At 47.0% G+C, this 16,024-nt stretch overlaps 1 long non-coding RNA gene across 1 annotated transcript; it reads right to left on the reverse strand.

Moving 5' to 3' along the window:
• Positions 1–5,560: 5,560 nt before the first annotated feature.
• Positions 5,561–15,077, reverse strand: LOC144141726 (uncharacterized). The gene is made up of 5 exons (XR_013316683.1): positions 14,823–15,077; positions 13,202–13,380; positions 10,699–10,851; positions 9,323–9,439; positions 5,561–6,624 (listed from the first exon to the last, which is right to left on the reverse strand). It is a non-coding gene; the product is annotated as an uncharacterized LOC144141726 (long non-coding RNA).
• Between the last annotated feature and the right edge of the window lie 947 nt (positions 15,078–16,024).

Below are 16,024 nucleotides of genomic sequence, written 5' to 3' on the forward strand. Positions count from 1 at the left end.
TTGCGAAGAGCCAACAAGGTTATCCATGAAGATGAAAAAGTGTGGTCGCTCAGTATCTTTAATTTTTGTTAATATAGCAAAAAAATGCTGTATTCAATGACCCTACTTTGCAGATAGTCAATTCTCATTGTTGCAAACTTGACAGGACATTGGAAGTTTGTTGAATGGGCAGAAATCATCATAAATATCACTCTGGCAAAGACAAAAGTGCACGTTATGTTTGGACATGGATTTTAATGACATTTTTTAGCATTTTGAAGGCTAAACTACACAAAACAAACTGAAAACGGAGGTGAAAAGTCCACAACTAGTCAATTCGTCTTCTACTGCTGACCAGAACTTTCAGGGCCTATATAACAAGATTGGTCATTTTCAACAAATTGGGTCACGTCAAAAATGACAGTTTTGAAAATGACCAAACTTAATACGGTCTTTGAATACTGAGTAGGGCTAACAACAATGCTCTACACTAACAATTTGCTTTATTTCGAACGTTGGTTTAGTAGCAAAACATTCTTTTTTGTGGTCTCGACATTCTTAAATTAAATTTTCAACTGTTTAGTGATATTTGGACACATATTTTTAGCAGGTGGTAATGAAGAAGCAGATATTTTCTAGTGTGGACAAGTGCAATTTATGAATTAACTGAATGACCGAGTTTGAATTATGCACCCGTAGAAACATTACAGAACAACAGGTTAAAGAATTTGAATTTTGTGTAAGTAAACTTGAGAGTGCAAAGTGTCAGCGTTTGTATTGTACTTTATTTTGTACTGTACCTTGTACTTTTTTCCAGTGCTGACAAGGCAGAATATATGTTGTCGTAAGACTACCTTGAAGACATACTGCAGAAATTCTACGACTCATCGTTGAAATCTTCATATCATGAAGATGTTGTCGATCTTTTCTTGACATGTCGTTCCGCTCTATGTGATAACAGACCTTTATGATATCGTAGCACATCGACATATCGAAGAAGGCCTTCCGATGTCAAAGACATGTCGTTGAAGTCATTGCGACATCGGACCTTTACGATGTCAGAGGACAACGATAAGTCATTGAAATCCTTACAATGTCAATGACATGTCATAAAGCTTCTTCGACATCGTATTGAAATCTCTGCGATATCGAAGACATGTCGTTGAAATGTTTATGATATCATTCATGTCGTATGGATATCGTTGCCATATTTTCAGTAGGGCATTTTTTTATTTTATCCCTCTCAGCACCTTGCGTGGAAACTGTCGTATAGCATCCAATTTTACATCTTCCTTTTAGTTTATTTTCCTCCATGGTTCCTTGACGAGAGTGAGAAGGAACGAAAGCCTTTGCATGCAACATGCTTATAAAATTTTTGCAACCAGGGTAGAAACACTCCTTATGAAGACAGTTTGAATTACTTGACCGCAGAGTTTATTTCTCACCTATATATTCCATTCTTGCTTCAGAAGCACGGCGGATTTTTGTCGCCTCCCATTTTCACTAATTTATCCCTGCATCACAAAAGGAAGACTTACCTCATTAGGCACTTCAGAATACTGTCAGAGCCGCGTGCGTGCGTGCGTGCGTGCGTGCGTGCGTGTGCGTGCGCGTGCATGCATGTGTGTGTGCGCGTGCGTGCGTGCATGTGCGCGCGTGTGTGTGTGTATGTGTGTGTGTACGCGCGTGTGTGTGTGGGTGCGTGTGCGTATGTGTGTGTGTGTTCTTGCGTGCGCATGCGTGCGTGTGTGTGCGGGTGCGTGTGCGTATGTGTGTGTGTGTTCTTGCGTGCGTGTGTGCGAGTGTGTGCGTGTGTGCATGTGTGCGTGTGTGTGCGCGCGCGTGCGCGTGTAAGTTATAAAATCGCACGGAGGATGCTGGCGCTTGTTGCAAAACCTCCGCAACCTACCACTCCAAAACACACGATGTTGTTTGAAACTTTCAAACTGCAACAGTCGTCCAACGAATGGCGGATTTTAAGCACGTATGTCAAGAGGACCTAAACATGCGGCACAAAATAAAGATATCCGTCACTTCTTGACCATTAAAAAAGGTCACTGGCAAGGCGGAAGCGAAACCAGATCTGTGGGGGCCACAAACATTGATGTACGTTTTCTACGCACTTTTAATTGTTCTCTGAATACAAACACAATAACGCCCATTTCAACGGCTGAGAAGTTTTGTCTCTGTCCCGCCTACTCGACGGACTTTTTCATCTTGCGTTTGAAACAATTTTCCCAAACGCAATCATGGAAGATTTGACGACGATGGAGAAATTCGCTGCCTGCTTTTTCGCTTGGATGGCTGGATTGTTCTGCTCCCTAACTTTATCAGCGGTGTACTGGCAAGAAGGGCCACTTTTTCCTACTCCCAATTTGAAGCGTTATCTATGAAACAATTCGTGCTGTGGAACTGTGTAAAGACATTGTCCGAGAGCCGTTTCGTAGTTACAGACGTCGAGGATTCGCCCAATGCACCATTGAATGCTGCGCTATTAAGAGAGCCACAAAATGAGCCACAAAATGCAACTTAACAGTACATGCACACCACAAAACAAAGCCTTACATAACATGCTGGAATATGGGGCAGTCGCCGCAACGAAAGGATGATGGACGGACATACAGCCCTGTGACAAAGTCATAAGGCAAAAGTGCCAGAAGTTCAGAACTGGAAGTGGGGCCGAAAAAAGGTACATTTGTCACAAGTTTATCAGGCAGAATCACTCAGCCTATGTGGCAAAAGTTGGAGGTGGAGATCCTAGTAGATTCAGGCTATGTGAGTCACATTAGGGAAAAGCTGTGGCAATTTGAATGGGGCCTTGAAGACAGATTGTGTTTGTTTGATTCAAAAGATTGTCTCGTTTAGTAACACCGACACATATCTTAGGGTGAAAATCATTCAATCAAGCTACATAATGAGAAAAACAAAATTACGCTCATCTTCCCGCGAGGGAACCTTGGTATGATGCGACGCATCGGGGGGTTCAATCGGTGTTTCCGTTGGGTTGATTCTCTAAATCGGGCGAAACGTGTTGTGAACGCGTATGATGCATTTTCATCACATGCGAGTGTTCTCATACGCGGGAAGATGGGCGTAATTTTACTTTAGCGTTTTCAGTGACGCTGGTATTGGATTGTGTCACACCACTCGCTGAAGGGACTATCGCTTCCATCACGTCTTCATCGGAAGAATCAAGTCAAGCACGCAGTCGTCAAGCAAAGTGACGCGAAGTCGAATGTGAGCAAGCGCTGACTGAACCGCCGCAGCACGCTACCCGCTTTATATTCACAGCGCCTGAAGGAGAGGAGAAAGCGGAGGAGAGTCGCCCATGCGCGCACTTGCGCGACGGGAGCGGAGCAAAGCGAGCGAAGCCCGCGCACGCAGCTGTGGTTTATGATAATGAGACGGACTGAGAGTTGCGCACAGCTGTCGGAGAGAAGAGTTGTGTCACACCACTCGCTGAAGGGACTATCGCTTCCATCACGTCTTCATCGGAAGAATCAAGTCAAGCACGCAGTCGTCAAGCAAAGTGACGCGAAGTCGAATGTGAGCAAGCGCTGACTGAACCGCCGCAGCACGCTACCCGCTTTATATTCACAGCGCCTGAAGGAGAGGAGAAAGCGGAGGAGAGTCGCCCATGCGCGCACTTGCGCGACGGGAGCGGAGCAAAGCGAGCGAAGCCCGCGCACGCAGCTGTGGTTTATGATAATGAGACGGACTGAGAGTTGCGCACAGCTGTCGGAGAGAAGAGCGGAGGAGAGTCGCGCATGTGCAGGTGGAGTGCGGACGCCGTCGACGCCGACGCAGGAGGGACATGCCTCAGAGCAAGAGATGCATCGCATCTAAAAAATAGGCATGAACTCAGCAGCTGCTGTCTGCACTGGACTTATGACGTATTATTGACAACTTGTTGAGATGGACGGAGGCAAACGAAATCCAACGCGAATTAAACAGTGAATGTTGTAGCCTTCTGGAACGAGCTATTTTTGCTTGAATTTATTGCGGTAAGAGATCTGGGATAAGCAACAGAAGTTATGAACAAGCACGAAATCATGGAAACACTGCATACGGCGCCATGCCAGCAAGCAAAGCCTAACAGCTGCCAGGAGAGCACATGTCTGACGCCACATTGTCCAACTGCCTAAGCAACGCCACCAATTACGTGACGTGTTTGTCAAGACGAGACCCTGTTGTGGAGTTGAGACCCGTTTGTCAAGTTTGTCCCCAATAAGTAGATTCAGCAGATTCAGTCAGATTTTACAACTCATTAAAATACCCAGACAATTGTACAACAAAGTTTCCGAACCAAGACACAGACCATTTTGCAAATGTGAACATCATTAACCAATAAATTCTGCAGCTGGGCACAACAACTTCAAACTTTTATTGTTTGTCGGTAAAGAGGCTATGACGATTCACTATTAATGTAGGAAGAAGCCTTAGTAAAATATCAGCAAACAACTAACAATTCTACTCGCGAGCAAACAATACCACCCCACACACAGCAGAGCAGCTGCTAGAAAGCTAAATAAAGAATTACCACAGCGTCTCTTGACTAACACACATTTTCCCAAAATGCACGACCAGCGTAAATCTACAGTGTCCTTTTGAATTCAACGTGAGGAGTCTCTTTGCAATTTGGATAGGCCGATGGTGCACAGCCGAAAGACCTGGCGAAGCTGTCGGACCCGCGCACCGCATAGAAGAGCGTGCGCCTCTCCGCCATGCCCAGACCGCAGTACGTCTGGGCATACCTCAGGAACATGAAACACTGTTGAGTGAAGGAACGGTTGCTCGCCCCAAGTGCCGCCTCCAGAGCTGTCTCGAGCGCCCAGACCAGGCCCGCGTACTTCTTCCACTCGTGCGGCGCGAAGGTGAAGTTCATCTCGGCTTTGGAGTGCGTGGCAAAGCACACGCCCACGTCCTTGCTGATGTTCTCGGGCAGGCTGAGCTCGAAGAGCCGCTGCGCCACGAGCACGCCGAGCGTTGCGTAGTTCACGAAGGGCTCCGTGGCGTCTGAGTGGTAGAACGGAGGCTGCAGGAACTTGGGCTCGACTGTGTCGTTTACCCAGCTGTCGTCTGCCTCGACCGGTACTTGAACTCCGGTCTCCCGCGCGTACAGGATCAGATTGAGGACGAAGTATTCGCCGTAAGGCGCTTCCAGGGCACCGACGGGGACGAGGTCATTTCTACCCAGCAGCCCTGCGAGACATGCCGCGTGAGGACAAAAGAGCGTGTCAACGTCGGTCATGACATAAGTATTTCAAGATTTTCGACATTCCATTTTGCTGAATTTGAATGTGTATTCCAGAGTAAAAAAGCTACGTGCGCCACTTCACGGGTTCCTGGCCCTTACAGTGCAAGGCGGCAGCATGGCTAAGCAACGTAATTTCATATTTGCTGAAGTGCAAATGCAAAAGTGATACGGATGCATCACAAGCATAGATATCGCTGAAGCCGTGATGGAATTCGCTCCTGGGTTAATTCAGTTGGAACAGCACCGCACGCGTTATGCGAAGCACTTCCAACTCAGCTATCCCAGTCGAAAATGACAACAGAAAAATTTCTGTAGTATGTCGTTTGTCGTATTTTTGCGTGTCGTACAGTCGTACCGTCGTAGTCTTGTCGTACAGTCGTCGTGTTGTGTCGTCATTCTGACATTTGTCGTGTGTAGTATTCCTGTAGCAATTTTGTTGTTTTATCGTGTGTTGTAGTCCTGTAGTGATCCTGTAGTATGTCATAGTCCTGTAGTAAACCTGTAGTGATCCTGTAGTATGTTGTAGCCATGTAGTAATCCTGTAGTGATCCTGTAGTATGTCGTAGTCCTGTAGTAATCCTGTAGTATGTCACAGTTCTGATGCTCTAGTGCGAGAATCATGCCTGTCTTGTCGAAGTCCTGATGCTGTGTTATGTATTCCTGGCGTCTTGCAGTCCTGACCTGTCGCACAATGCATTCATAACAATTCTGTTGCAGCAAATATCAGTATTTTTGAATCCAGCCATGCACTGTATTTGGGCTGTCCACTGTAAGTAAACAGTTAAAACAGCCCAAATATGCCACGAGCCCATGCACAGGCAAACTGAAGAGAATACAAAAATTTTATTTTAGTTTCCTTCATGCACACACAGCTCCAGGCTCGAAAAAACAAGTACAAGTACCATTAGAATTGGCTTGCCGAAGGCCGAAAGTGCACCGTCCCTAACTACAAGCATTATGGATGATCCGCGCCATTCTAACGCTGCAAAGTTGTCTGAAGCTGCAAAAACCTTATAGTAAATACACTACATTCCCAGGGAAAAGCCACCAATAGCTACAGGCTGCCACTAATGAATTGTACAGCTGCAGAAAGCCACAGAAAGACACAAAAAAACTATGAATGCACACCTCATGAAGCACAAAAACGACACTGCAAATTACATCCACCATTAAAAATGCCGCCATTTCTCACAATGACTGTTTAGTATTAAAACGGTAGAGACACTGGCTCTGGTGTTCACACCAGCCATATTGGCAAACAAGCCCATGTACCTCCTATCGGCGCAGAACAGCGAAATTCTGTGCGAGATATCTAGCCAGGAGCTTGTGGCGCTTGTACATTTCAGCTTGCTCGCAGACCTTCACTTGGAGGTAATGCCAGAAGGAACCTGCATCGATTGAAAAAAAAAAAAAAAAAACGAACATTGATGCAAGACAATGACAGGCAGCACAAAAAGACTGAAAATCATACTGCTAATACTGTGTCCTTAAACTGCGCCATTTTATAAAAGCTAAACACGCTTCTGCATGCTGAGCAATAAGAAGTGCTCTCTATTGCTGATAAAGTGCTTTTCACATTACTGTGCCTATTCAAAAACGTTCAATTTAAACGATACCTTGCAAGCCCCTTTCCACAGCGTTCCTGGCAATTCTGGAACAAGTCAAGCCATTAGGACTTAGCTCAGAAAATGTCCTTTCAAAATCAGTTTTGTTTTCATTTTTCAACAGAAACGTGATTTTTGACATGCATTTGCGTCACATGGGTGCAGAAAGGGGAGTGGTCTTTGCACGTCACTGCTACTAAAGAACAATGCATGCCAACCGTAGGTACTCTGCATCAGCGTTTGGTTTTTTATTATCAGGGCATGAAGGGTGAATCAGATGATAATTTTTAAACGTCAGGTTTGCAGTCACACAGTAATAACCCCTGAAATCGGCTGAAAATATCAAGCAGTGCCCGTTTGCAAAGTTACTTCACAATTTTAGGCAGTCTTATTGCCTTTGCGCACATTGTTCTTAGTTGCGTTGTAGTTCTACTTACCACAGGACCATTCAAACAGTTAACAACAGTTTCGGTTTTGTTTCTGCATCGCAAAATTCATATTTAGTGTTACTCTGCAGCTACTCAACTTCAAGTCTACCTGCCATGGTGCCTTGAGCATCCGCTAAACATCCTCACAAAAAAAAAAAGCATGCCACTCCTGATTTCCCCCCCACCCTAAAACGTTTTCTGCAATAAGAACTTCCGATGCAAGTCAAAAGATAACACCCAGTCACCAGATATCAGTTCCGACGAAAAGAGCACTTCAAACCGGCTTTACACACCCCCAGCTGTCCGCCTGCCAGTTTCGTTTCCATACAAGGGTATCTCCAGAGGTCTAGTGCTGCTCCTTAATTGAAATGTCTATTCGGATGGAGTCTCCAATACCTTTTGTACTGTTTCATTTCAAAAATGTTAGGTGCGCTGCAATGCATGAGGCTCATAGTGCTGATCTTTATTATCGCACAACAGCTACTTGGACAAAGTTTGCGGGGCACGATTTTAGCGCATTGCACCGCATTTCTGTAAGTAAGGCTACAATAGCGAGTCAGAAGGTGATGATAAACTGCAAGTTTATGTTTTTAGCGATAACTGACAGTGAACGTCAACAAGCATCAACCACGGAGTTTCGTTTTCAACTCCATGCATGTTTTTCCGCATCGCGTGCTTGTCCCGAATACTGTGCTGGCTGTAAATGCAAAGTCAGTCACTGACAAAATGTTTTTACGTCACACGGGGACACATTGGTGCCTCTGATAATGTCAAATCGCCAGATTTCTTCCAGGGAACCACCCAAAATTGCCCATGTTGAAACGCAGGTTGGACTTCACCACATGGCACGGGCACCACGCGTGGTAATTTTTTATCTTAATTAGTTCTTACCAATGATTTTGCAGAAAAAAATTTTTTTCTTGGACCCCTAAAAATCGGTCAATTTTCCAGCGCTAACGAGAGTTAAATTACTACAGCGTGACATCATACTCATAAAACTTTCCCCAAAGAGTATAAGCCAGCTCATAAATCTAAGTGAAGTTAAGCAACGATAAAAGTTCAGCAAATTAAACACATTAAAAAGAAAAAGTGCCGTTACTCGCTAATGCAAAATTGCAGTCTTTTCAGTCGAGGTGCATAGTTGCCGTGTCAATTTATACAATCAAACTATCAATGCAGACAATCAAAAATGCCTGTTTCAGTAACTGCCCATTTTGGATTAAAAGGACCCTGCAACACTCTTTAAACAGTGCCAGTAAACCTGCACAATGTTTAGATTACACTGCCAGGAATACCTGAGCCAAATATTACCAGTCCATGTGAAGCGGTGAGCACACAAATCGTGAAAGACGGGGAAAAACCAACCGCGCACTCTTCGCTCTTGGCATGGCCTAAACGACGTCATTGCTGCCATGGCTGTTCAATTGGCTGTCGCTGGTCAACTTTGCGACTCATTTCTCACATTTCTTGTGAGGATTCGCCGTCATCGGCGCTGTGTACCAATCTCTTCTATGCCTAAACCTGCACGCGCAGTTTGGTATTTCTTTTGCTGAGTGCGCACGGAGTTTGAGTGAAAAACTCAATACTCTCCTTTCAACGAGACCACTAGGCAACAATTGCTTATTGCTTCAAAGACGCCCTACCAGCCTGAGCGCGCGCTTGCAAGCAGGAAGCCATGCCTGCTTTTTTGTGGCACCAAACCAGAATTGACTCCCCCCCTCCCCCACGTTGCAGAGAATACTCCCCAGCCTATGATATGTCCACGGACGCCGAAGAGAACGCTGCAAGCCGCCCCCCTCTCCAGGAGAGAGCACACAGCTTTCGTTGCGTTGTCCGCAGTCGAGTTGAGAGAGAACAACTATGCGCGATTTCTAATCGTGCATAGTTTCGGTGACAGTAAAGAGCTTTTCATAATTCTTGGAAGGGCGATTTCTAGGACAATAGATTTACCCCAAACTACATTCCGAGTAGTCGATGGCAAGTGCTGCAGGGTCCCTTTAAAACAGTAGAGACACTGGCCTAGGTTTCCAGCAACCAAATTAGTAAACATGTACCTTCTTATTGGTGCAGATCCACGGACCCTCGTGCTAGATATCTCGCTAGCAGCATGTGTCGCTTGCTCATGTCCCCTGGTTCGTAGCCCTTCATCTGCAGGTAGTGCCAGAAGGGATCTGCATCAATAGAACAAAACAATACATGTAATGCAAGACAATGGCAAACAACGTAAAAAGACTGCAAATTAGACTGCCAAAACTGTGTTTTTAACCTCTGCCATTTCATAGAACTAAACACAATGGCTCCACATAGATGAGCTGAGAAGCCGGGCGCAGTCGACGAAGTGCACGAAACAAACCACGTTTGTTCATAATTTGCAAGGCAGCATACTTACCAGTCGTTTTACTGAATTAAACTTGGACAGACTCGAGCTTTATTCTAGCAAACAAACATGGGGCTGTCTGTTTCCCTTACTGTGTGCGTAGCACACAACCCAATTTGCTCGACCAGTGAAGACACCAGCCAGGTCGCATTTGGCTGTTCGACGTCCATGTGTAAGACTCCACATGTAAGAGGGTGTGAAACCTATAGTTTTGCATGCACGACCTACCCTCCTTCCTCTGGTCCCCGCATGTGCACGCGTAAACCAGCAACCGCTTATATGTGTGTGCATAGCAAAGACGACAAGAGCAAGCGGCACCCAGAAAATGGCTTCACTGGAATAAAACCCGAAGGGGGGGGGGGGGAGGGTTTGAAACACAGATTGCTTCGCAGTATAACGAATGCTCCCCGTGCTGAAAAAGTGGTGCTTTTCTCATTTATATTACTGCAGAGCATAACATTACACTCATAAAACTTCTCTCCAAAAGTATATGCCAGCTTGTAAAACTTTCAGCTAAAGGGGCCATGCAGACACATCACAAGTTTGGTTCATTCGAAAGATTGCCACGTTAAAATCATAGTGACACCACTTTTAATGTGCGCTTCACCCAAATAAGCTATATAAGTAGGGAAAAAGGGAATGGCCATGCAACCCACTAGCTCATTTCCCGCAACAGAACCTGGATATCCTATGTGCCCAGCTGTGCGATTGGCTGAGGCCGGCAAAAGCAAACACAAATTAGGTACGGCTTGCAAGCTTTCCAAATGAGCTATTTGCGCATAAATGCAATGCATATTCATTTTACAGCAGTACAAATGGTGCGAGAAACAATAAAAGTACAAAATACCCATAAGCATAGAAATATTCATGAGCACTGCTGTTGGTACTGGGCACACTATGCTTGTTGTAGCTGCACAGCAGTCCGCCGCTTTGGAGTTGTCTTACGTGACCGTTTGTCGAGCATACCCCATGTTTTACAAAACGATTACTTTCTACAGTAGCAAAAACAAGCCAAGTTCTGGGACTAACAGAAAGAAAGCGTTAAACACCTACTTTCTTCACAGCCAGCGCCATAGAGGGCTCGTGCTGGTAGTGCCGCCAGGCTCGTGCTGGCGCAGCTGGTGTCGGGTGCTGGTGGTTCTGCAGGGCTCATGCTGGGAGGGAGCTGCAGGCCATGTCCACTCTTTTCACTCCCTGGAGAGGTGCCTGAGTCACATGAAAAAGTGTTGCACTCTTAAAACAATACGCAGTACAGGAAATCAGTTTTAATAAAGGCTGTGGCTAGCGTTCCGTCCAGACGGAACGATATACAAGTGCTAAAGTTCCGTCCAGACGGAACAGGGCGCTGCGGGTTATCCTTCCGTCCAGACGGAATACAACTGAGAGCTTAGCGTTCCGTCCCGACGGAGCCGGCGTGAAATTTGTACAGTTCCGTCTGGACGAAAGCAAAACCGGCTGATTAGACGCCCTGCTCCACCTTCAGATGTGGTGTAGGGGTTGCTCCTCGGATAATGGCAGTATTGTACCGGGTTCGATTCCCCCGGACGTGCTTGGTTTTTCTTTTTTTTTTTTTTTGCGTGGTTGCGCCAGCGTTATGCAACAGCTAACTTCTTGCCCACTTTACAATTGACGCGGTGAGAGCAGTCGGTCTTGATTTCGCACTCAACCGGCTGCTCCGCTACCGCTCAATAGAGCCAAGGCCGACGTGTCCATCGCCAGAGTTCCGATCACCTCTAGTTCGTAATGGTGATTACTAATTAACGGTTCTTCTGGCTAGTCAATGAGCGGAAGCGGTTCATTCAGCTGGGTAAATATCAAGATCGACTGCCCTCGCTGCTTGTTGTGAAGTGGGGTTTTTTTTTTTTTTGACGCCCGCGTCTTCTAGCTGTTTCACTCAGAAAATGACACGTGTCGCGCGTGGCAGTGGGAGGAGCCTGTGACTTGCGCCATTGGGGAGGCACGCGCCTCATGGCGGCAGTTTCGAAGCGCTCGACTCAGCCGGCTGGCTCCGCCAGCATAGACCGCCAGAGATTTTAGGCCACCACCCCGGCAGATACTGCATGGGCGCTTTCACTAGCTGTGCAGATGATGTTTTGTAGTACCATTTTTGCCCAAAATTATAAGCTCCTTTACCGCTCAAGCAACTTCGTGTGTGTCTTGAGCGGCATTTTGAGCGTTCGCTCGTGCTCCCGACACCATAGAGTTTCCCTACACCACTTCGCGGCCGAAGCCGCCGCCATGTTCCTGCCACTGGCCGCGCCGGTCGCAGCGTACCGGTGGTTCCGCTGCAGCATCAGCGCGCCTGTGGCGTGTGCGGCGCATTTTCGCGGGCAGAAAATGTTCTGTCCGATCGCCTTTCTTGAGTTTTGCAGATTTTTACCCTACCGGTCAAACCACTTCTGCTCATTGACAAGATAGAGTCACCGTTACGAATCACCATTACGCACTAGAGGTGATCGGAACTCTGGCGATGGACACGTCGGCCTTGGCTCTATTGAGCGGTAGCGGAGCAGCCGGTTGAGTGCGAAATCAAGACCGACTGCTCTCCCCGCGTCAATTGTAAAGTGGGCAAGAAGTTAACTGTTGCAAAACGCTGGCTCAACCACGCAAAGAAAAAAAAACAAGCATGTCCGGGGGGAATCGAACCCGGTACAAAACTGCTATTATCCGAAGCGCAACGCCTACACCAAATCTGAAGACGGAGCACGTCGTCTAATCAGCCGGTTTTCCTTTCATCTAGACGGAACTGTACAAATTTCATGCCGGCGAACGCTAAGTCTCAGACGTATTCCGTCTGGACGGAAGCATTACCCGCAGCGCCCCGTTCCGTCTCGACGGAACTTTAGCACTTGTAAATCGTTCCGTCTGGACGGAACGCTAGCCACAGCCTTTAATAAATTGCTCCGCTTTTAAAGGAATTTAAAGGTTGGTCAATACCATTCTCAGCACGCACAAAATCGCGAACAAGTCATTCTACATAGGTGCAGATTGCCCTTTTATGAGACTAACAAGTCACTTTTAGGGTTGGGGCTGTATGAAAAATATAGAGCAATAAGTTGTGTTGCTCACTCATAGTCACATTGTTAGCAAGTCTGCTACAAAACATAAAGCAGCATTGCCGTGTTCCTGCACTTTCACTAGAATTGCAGTTTTATGAATTTTTTTTTACTAGGCGTTCTCTTCCAAACAATCTCATTGTCAAAATCCTTTACAGCGAGTAAAGCACTTTCAACGGGCAGTAATTTATGCAGTGCCTGCAAAAAGGCCATGGCTAGCAACTAGATAAACCAATAGCTCAAAATCTTCGTATAGAAGCCACGTGACAAGGTCGTGCTGCAGGGCAGTTTTGTTTTCACCCACCCAAAGAAAGGAACCTGTTCAATCAGGCTGTAGGCTTCTTAGATGGTAATGCCGCATGTTTGAGGAAGTGAAACCTTCCTGCAACAGTTGACATTACAGCCAACTAAGCATGATAGCAACTGCAGTATCTGGTATGTTGCTTAGCTCATAATAGTGATAAGAAGCCATGCACACACATGGAGCATTGTTTACGCACTGGTGAAAAGAACTTGCCGGCCACTCCATGTTGAGTGATCGCAGCCCCCGCATCTCGGCCTCCAATTGCACGACCCTCTTCCTTAAAACTGCTACAGGGTCTTGATCCCTTGCGGCAGCTCGAAGAATGATGTCGACCTTCGCTGATCTTTTCTCTGCCTTCGCAGTTTTTTTGTCTGCCTGCAATGAGAGGTCAAGAGATAACATGCCATACTTGTTCCGAGCCTCGTCCACCATAATGACACCTATTTAGAGCAACAAGCACAATTCAGTGTCATTTTACACGTGTTTAATGATAGTTATGAGGTCAACTATCATGCAAATATTCACTTCCCCTAATAAACATACCTGAAAGCAGTGACTATTCTAGCGCCTTGGCATTTATGTGCGTCATGTTCGATAAGAGCATTTACACAATTTACACAATGCACAATTTAAGGGTAAGAACATTACTGCAGTGGCTGCTGGCAAGACGGCCTTCACAGAAAAACCACGATTTCGAAGCTCGTACAGTCGGCAAAAGGCTTGTCTATAACGCGCGAGCGGCGTGCTCTAGACTGCGCGCGAGACACTTAGTGAGAACGCCTGGTTTGACACCGGTAGAATGTGAGCATGCGCGACCCGCATCAGCGTGATGGTTCTTTCCCTTGTCGCTGTGCCCGTCGCCTTGAATTCCGTACCTTCTTTCGTCATGAGAAGCGCTGCCTGCACTGCCGGGCCGGGAAACAATAGCGGAAATGAGCGATTGGTAGTACAGCGTTGGCTGCGTTTAACTACGTGCAACGCTTTTTTTGCGGCGCCCTACACAATTTAGACAGGAGTGTTTTCCTGTATGCGAGACAACGAACGACAATAGCCGAAAACGCATCGCTGCCGGTGTTTTATAGTAACTAGATATCGGGCCGTGATCGCTTGCACAGTGCATTGAGTATTGTGGCGTGAGCCCGTCAGCAGTGACATGCAAAGCCGAGCCCTGAAACCGGACAGTGGCGCTCAAGGGACTCATGCAGCTATTGGCGGAACGATAACGCAATGAACAGCTGTGCGCCAAGGCTAATGCAGACGAAAAACTCGCACAACGAGCGTTAAGGCGGGTAATCTCCGGTTTTGTTTCCCGGCCCGGCAGCGCAGGCACACAGCGCTTATTACGGTAAAAGAAGGCGTAGAAGCCAAGGCGACGGGTGCAGCGAGGAGGGACACAGCCATCGCGCTGATACGGGCCTCGCATGCAGACATTCTATTTATCTTAAACCAGGCGTTATTACTACGTGTCTCCCGCGCACTCCGGACCACGCCGCTCGCGCGTTAAAGCCTTTTGCCGACTGTACGTGAGAATGTGGCTTGGCGACTACTCGACGCCGACACGAACAATGCAGATGAATTCCTAACCCGACTAACTGGTAGCCAGCCCAGTCCTGAATAGAGCGTGTTACGTGGGAAATGTGCAAGGTGGTAATACGAGCCATTTTCTTCGGCGTTGGCGCCATATACGGTGAAGCGGATCTCCGCGCTTTCCGACGGCTCAGCCGGCATGCCGATATTCATTCCTTACTTTCTGCGGTTAGTAGCAAAAAAAAGCGCTCAGACACTGTTATGCACAATTTAAGGGTAAGAACACTTACCGGTCATGTGAACGATGGAGCCGTCGAATAATCTTCCCGCGTCTCGCTGTCGCCGAGCCAAAACACTTCCCACGCCACGCTCGTAGTCGTCGACGTCCACCACAAAAAAATTACGCTCGTCCGTAGGCCCAACGACTTCTCTTCTACCTTCCAAAACATACTGAACGAAAACGTTACACGGTTACGCTTTGTTACACGGTCACACTACGTGCATACGACAACGATCGACCAGCGAAAGAAAAGAAACGCTGCGTAATGTGTGCTGCAACAGTGAGGGCTGCGGCTACGGCTGGCTACGGCTTCAGTCGGCCTATATAGGCGGCGTTGGTTGATGCCAGAAGATGAAGCCGATGAAGCGATACATGAAAACTCAATCATTTTGGTTGTAATAATGAACATAATTTATTAACGGGTTACAAACCTCTTGATAAAAATTAGCACTGTATTAACCAGTGATAGCAGCTTCCAATTTCAGCACGGTTCTGACGTTCTGACGGTTCTTTCATGTGTTATCACAGTCATTTTCTGCACCGTGTTTCTGCACTGTGCTCGGCTACATTATGTGCGCTGATTCTGTTTTCTTCTTGCAGAGCACTTTCGGCGTTTTCTCGCGTCGACGTCGTCGCCAGAAATGCATGGCTACGCGAGCTGACGCCCGAGCGACGCCGATGTCTCTACGCTCGCCAGATATCGGCGTCGACGCAGCGCGAGAAAGCATCGGAAAGCGGGCGACAGCGTCCGTCTTCGCGTGGTTTGGGGTCATTCCTTTCAGCAGAAAACAATCGGTTTATTTTTAACTTGCGGGAATCGGTTGCCTTGAGACAAATTGCAAGCTATTTCTGTTCGCAAGCGCTTATCCATTTGTGGCTTGTTCGGCTTTCAACGGGGAGATCGGGGATCTGCGATTTAAGTAAGGGAGCTCTGGCTACATCGCATCCAGTATAAGCATAATGTGGCTTTTCTGCAAGATCGGCGCGTGACGAGCAAGCGTTATCAACGCCAGAATCCTAGCGGCGCATTCCCTTCCATTCGTAGCTCCCGTGGCTTGCGCTGACCGAGGATGTGCGATAGCTTTTCTTGACTCAAATGAGGGACCTGTGGTTACATCGCTCGTAGCACTAGCATTATCGTCCTCGGCTCCAAGATCGGTGCGCAAGAAACAAGCGTTACCACTGCTCAAGTCTCTCAAACACGACCAAAAC

Source organism: Haemaphysalis longicornis, unplaced genomic scaffold (assembly GCF_048455015.1).
Source record: "Haemaphysalis longicornis isolate Haplotype H1 unplaced genomic scaffold, Haemaphysalis longicornis Haplotype H1 scaffold_6, whole genome shotgun sequence".
NCBI classification, from domain to species: domain Eukaryota; kingdom Metazoa; phylum Arthropoda; class Arachnida; order Ixodida; family Ixodidae; genus Haemaphysalis; species Haemaphysalis longicornis.